Here is a 6,000-nt window from a genome sequence, read left to right on the forward strand (position 1 = left end):
ACTTATGTGCTACAACTGCAGTAGGGAGCATCACATCCACTAACAGAAATCCTGCGATACATAAACGGAGCCGGAATATTCCGTTAATCGGGGGAATTGAGTACAATGGACCACTAGGGTCTGAGTGCTCAGAGGCTTTGTCTCTTCCCCACCTGAAATACAAACACACAAACGACCGCAGTTCCCACTTGGCCGGAATTAGGAAGGTGTATAAATAAGACAGCCGGACCCGGTGCTTCCATTCTGCGACGCTGATGGTATGCTTACAGCACCTCTACAGCACGAAGACGAACCCAAACATCCATGACGAACCGAGATTCAAACCTAAGCCCTACTACTGCACCGTCAATAATATTTCGGATATTGGTATCGTCAAGAAAGAAGCTAGGGCGAATTTTCGCCAATGAAAAGGACGCTAGTTTTAATCAATGAGATGTTAATTCATCAGTTGTCCACAATGTGCTATAAACGAGCGATATGGATAAAATAAATCTCTCCGACCTATGTACTTTGACCTTGTAGCAAATATTGAAGATATCTACGATCATTTTCCTAAGATCAGAGACGTTTTCAGCGTAGCAGAGTGCTGGCACTTTCTTGATTTCTGTTGAATCCAGTTTTTCTGGAGTGTCAATATCAGAATTGGCTATTTGCGATAACTTGGATCAAATTAGATTAATTTGAACCAATCGATTTCCCTGGGATTACTGGAAGGTTTTGCAATTCACATCGAAATGTACACTTTCTCAAAAAACTCCACTATCAGTTATGAGAGTAACATTCATTTAAGACTCCCTACGAACTACTTGAATTTATACAGATAAAAAAATTGCATACCAACGAATTTATTAGACTCCGCATTTAGAAATCGGAACAGCAGGAAGTCGATTTTTGACCTTTAATAGGAGAAATTGACTTTAGCGAATTGGAGACAGATAACAAGGATTAATTTCGTGTGATCCTGAAAACGTAATTTTGGAGAAACGAATTCCATGGATATTTCAGAAAAGCAGAAGCATCACAATTAAGGACACTTTCACTGTCAAACTGACAGACTTCCAACTCTACCACTATATTTGATTTGGATACTCAATCTGAAAACTATTCAGAGCATTTAAACTCCATTGAACCATAAACTAACTCGAAATACAATTCATTCCAACTATTCAAGTTAACTCCTCTTGGACTTCAAAATTCTTCCTTAATTTCATTTCACATAAATATCCCCTTTCACAATCATAAATCGAAATCGTCTCCATCTACTTGTATACATTAAAAATATCGATTTATCTTCTTCCTCAAACATTTGTTTATGGAAGCATAGGAAACGTTCTAGGCCTTAATCCTGCTTAACCTTTTTTCCCTTCATTATTGTTTTCCTTGTACATGGCTTGATACCATCCATGTTCATGTCTGTATGGCACGACATATAGAGCAGAATTTCAGAGCACATTCAAATTCTGATAATATGTGCATACATACATAAATAGGTATATTCCCGTGTTTGCCGGTGAAAGTTGATATATACATCATTCGAGGCATAAACAGCAACAAGGAAAAATAGGAAAAATGACGAACAAAACCCTTAGGTAGCGAAAAAAGGTAGATTCCAATGGGGGTCAATTCGATAGGAAACCCCAGCACATAAATACTTCAGAAAATCGATAGTAAGGGTCTAGTTTCCATTAAATAGTTGGTAAACATTTGAAAATTATTTGATAGGCTGGAGGTGGGTTGAGTGCCTCGGATCCGGGAAAAACTGCTCGAAAGTTTCAGAACACGGTTTAAAAATAATCCCTTGAGTATCGCTGTCCCCGGCCAACTTGAAATGTGCAATTAGTACGAAATTCACGGAAAACTAGTCAAATTATGCACAGCTCCAACTTCCAGCACAATACTCAATTGTTAGATAACTAGACCACTGCTGCCCTTAACTGATTTCACAAGGTAACCCGCAAAAAATGCTTAGTAGCCACTTTCTAACGACTTCACCACAACGCTCCGTCATGCAACCGGCCAGGCTATACCCTTGGTCGCTGCATGCTCTAGTCTCGACTTAAGTCATCCAAGGCCTCGAAAACCCTATAATCCGTAAAACCTAACAAACGAATACTTTGCAGCGTTGAGCTACAGCCAGCCTGGACTATTTGCAGCCAACCCGAGTGGAAACTGCATTCTGAATAATTATTATGGAGAAGTAGAAAAAAAACACGAAATGTTGCCACGGTCAGCCATAAATGCAGCCATAGGAATGGCTTGTGGTTAGTCAGCGGTTTAGCCTGGCCAAACCGACATTATTAAATCTTAATCCTCTCTTTACTTGGGTATTCTTGGCCGAGCTATTGAGTTAGAACTAATAACTCCACAGGTGAACACGTTTGCTAGTCCGACTGCTGCCTGCAGATACATAAGTGCATGCAGTGAGTCTGTGCATCCAAATCTTGCATAAGCTCCAGGTTGAAGACTAAGCTGTTGTGCATTAAGTGCATCTGGCCAGAGGAGGCCAGTTGTTGGCTAGCTGACCCCCTTCTTAACCACACATGTGCGTGAATGTGCATCAAAGCAGCCTTCATCGCCTCCCATTCTCTACCCAAATTCCTTAATTCACTCCTCAAATTCATTAACCACGACTCGAAACTATCAAATGCACCCCCAACAGAACAAATCTTCCTTAAAACTAAATGACGTATCCTTTAGGTGTTGCTTCCGGTTTGGATAATCCACATATGTGATACGAGTATATTTGCATTTCATCTGGATACCTTTGAAAGTGTAGATGTGAAATGATGCATGAAAATAATCTTCACCTTTTTTTCAAACAATTCAAAAACTTTGGCACGAACTACACTCTCTCAAGGAAGAAGGAACTTCACAGCCAACTGTTTGCACTCGATTCAATTTTCACGTACTGAAAACAATTTCAGCGTTTTATCTTGTTTTCTCTTGGGGGTAGGAACTTTCTTGTTGTTCCGCAAGACCAACAACTTTCCTCGAAAAGTCTAAAAGATTTTCCTCTCGCACGCCCGAATACACTTAACGAAATTCCGCGTTTTTCTCATACAAGCCGTAAGTATCTTATCCAGAATATCTAACGAGATTTTAGATTTAACTTCGCACGGTAGAAACTGGCTCGCTTCCGATCCGGACAAAAGCGCGATTACAACTGACTATCTCAAACCTCGACTCGCAACCAGATGCTACTTTAGATGCTGCGAAATCACAACTCCTAGTTCTAAGACGATGTCCTTGAAACAATCGAAAGAAGCGCAGAGAGGGTGGTGGTTGGTTGGTAATTCGCTATTCGGATAACAGTCGTGTGACACCAAGTTCACAATTGTTCAATGAACGATAGATAATCCCAACAGAGGAGGAACGTCTTCTCGCGACCGGTCGTTGTACACGAAGGATCCACTAAACGTGCAAAGACAACGTTCTGTCTTAACTGAAGATACAAACAGATTGAATTTAAGTTTTATATTTCCCCCGCCGGCCGTACTCGGATAAAAATCGTCCCGCAGCTCCAAGACCTAGCAGGTGGCTAGATTCGTGACTTGGGTACCCACTGTGGCGACTGAGCGTACGTAGCCAAACGCATCAGAAAGTTCGGATAAAAGTATCTTTGAAATGCAGCAAGTGCTGGAAACGTGAGTGGAGCTTCCACAGAGCCGGCAAGTGTGGAGAGATACTGCGCATACGTAGAACTCATCTATCGTGGAGCAATCTACCGGTTTCATGGAGCTTTCAGTAGACATCCCCAAGTTGGCCATAGAAGCAGGCGGCTGAGTGACGAGCATAACAAATAACAATCTGAAACCAAACACAAACTATCTTTGGGAAAGCTCCATGCCCACCACATAACTCAACTAACTTCCAAATCGGTGCCTCATTGTTGCGAATGATGGGATCAAAACAAAATATGAAAACAGCTGGAAAGCGCAGCTGATTTCGTATGTAAACTTCTATTTCGGATGTTTTCTGGCTGCTGGGAAAACGAAAGAAGCTCCACAGTGGCTTCAGTGATTCCGATATAAACATTGGGGAAGCTCTCCATAGAGTTTGTCGGGAAAACCGGGGAAAGAAAATGCTAAAAAAGAATTTGCGGGAAAGATCCTTTAATGGATGGTGGACCGAATTTCCGGTTGTAAACTTTTTTTTTCGAAAGGATTTTTATTATATCAAGTCTGTTGGGTTTCCGGAAATGGAAAATCAACCCTAAAAAAGTTGTCAGTGGAACGCTTTTGATTGTAGAAAGTTACGATAGATGTGACCATTTTGACTTCATTTCCATCCCTTTTCCATCAAAAGGATTTATGACAAAAGCTATGCCAGTCAATGCATTTATGGTAGCGGAAGTGGCGTCAGTAGTCATATTATAGCCTCGATAGCATGAAGAGTTGTCTAGGAAGTTAGCTCAGCTGAAAAGCATGCTCTATGTTGTAATCCGGAGAATTTCTATCGTCGTTATGCGATCATGTTCTACTTAGTGGCAGGCCACTTGAAGGCAAAATAAAAGATACCAAACTGTCAAAAAATAATAGTCTAATAAGCCACCTGCTATCGTCTAAGCTACAGAAAAAACGCTCCGTTCCAATGGTAAGTTCAAAATAATGGTCTATAGTCGAAATATGAAGATGAAGAAATAAATAATTCTTTGGCTTTTAACCCAAAAGTTATTTTATTTCATAAATACCGCTTTTCGGGAACCAGCTATTTCCTACCACAAGAAGACGAAACGCAATAGCCGAGCCCCGAAATACCACATTTGCGTAATAAAATATATTTTAACCAAAATTGAAAAAAATTCTTTTCCCCTTTTTTTTAAAAATTAACTTTTTTTGAATAGCGTATGTGAATATGTTTACCTCCCTGTCACCGAAGAACTTGCCTGGAACTATTTGGCATATAACTTTGGGCTAGCCATCCCTCTCTTCTGCCTCCAGAAAACTTCAACTAAACGAATGCTTTCCACCCAAAACGAAGCGCAGAAAAGGAGCTTGTTAGTTCAAAACCTACTGCCAGCTGGTTCCTCTACCAAGTGAACTTAATTTTCTTCTTCGTTAGAAGAGCCCGAACGAAATACGTAATTCATTTACTTCTGTCAGCGCTTCTCAGTATCTCTTCGACAATGTTTTCCGGAGGAACTCCTTCGCATCTGCATAGATTTGCTGACGAATTCCATTCTACCTTTCACAAAAAAGTAGAAACCGTCTGTCCATCTGTCCGTCTGCCGGCTTTGTTTTTTTTTTTTGAGGAGGTGGACATCTTCAAAAGACACTGGTCTGGACACACCAGCATGTGGGATTTTTACCCACTAAAACCACCCCCGACTCCCTCCCTGCCCCGCGGAACCACCATAAGGTATTAGATCACGGGGCGGAGTCAGTTCACTCTAGCTTAATCCCATTTCTTGTATACGCGACGCACGTGACCGCGTTTTTCTCCTCTCCTCTGCTTTTCGCAGTTTATTTTGGATAGATACGATCATGGAGTTGATCGCATCCCAGTCTTCCTGACATGCTAACATTCTTCCCTGGTATGAGCACCTTTCCTTGAGTCTCCTCTAGGTTCTTCCTTTCCTCCACAAACCTTGGATAAAGGAAAAATACATGCTCTGGGTCCTCTGACACTCCATCGCAGTTTGGACAATCGGGTGAGGTATCTAGTTTAAACCTCAAGAGGTACTGGCGATATCCTTCATGCCCCGTGAGAAACTGGGTGAGATTATAATTAATCTCACCGTGTCGTCTCTCCAACCACTCCTTGATGGCAGGAATGAGCCTGCATGTCCACCGACCCTTTCTCGAGCGTTCCCAACCCAACCTTCCCCTTTCTGCTTCTTTGTCTGCGATACAGGAGAGGTAGACTTCGCATTATGTATATTCGTCATCTGCCATCTGCCAAGATGTCAATGGGGATCATTCCAGAAATGACGAATGCTGCATCATTTGAAACAGTCCTGAATGCCGAGCACACCTTTGGGGCTGTTCTTCTGTAGACTGA

The 6,000-nt window shown here is 41.6% G+C and overlaps 1 protein-coding gene across 3 annotated transcripts in view; it reads right to left on the reverse strand.

The window, feature by feature from the left end:
- Positions 1–3,540, reverse strand: part of LOC119647798 (Ig-like and fibronectin type-III domain-containing protein 1) — a 225,906-nt gene extending 222,366 nt beyond the window's left edge. Inside the window, exon 1 of one of the 3 annotated variants that reach the window (XM_038049008.1) lies at positions 2,808–3,540. The gene's annotated coding sequence lies outside the window, so the exon portion shown is untranslated. Of the gene's footprint in view, positions 1–2,762 lie in introns of all 3 variants that reach the window. The other 2 variants (XM_038049006.1, XM_038049007.1) reach the window with 2 other exon arrangements.
- Between the last annotated feature and the right edge of the window lie 2,460 nt (positions 3,541–6,000).

Source organism: Hermetia illucens, chromosome 2 (assembly GCF_905115235.1).
Source record: "Hermetia illucens chromosome 2, iHerIll2.2.curated.20191125, whole genome shotgun sequence".
NCBI classification, from domain to species: Eukaryota; Metazoa; Arthropoda; class Insecta; order Diptera; family Stratiomyidae; genus Hermetia; species Hermetia illucens.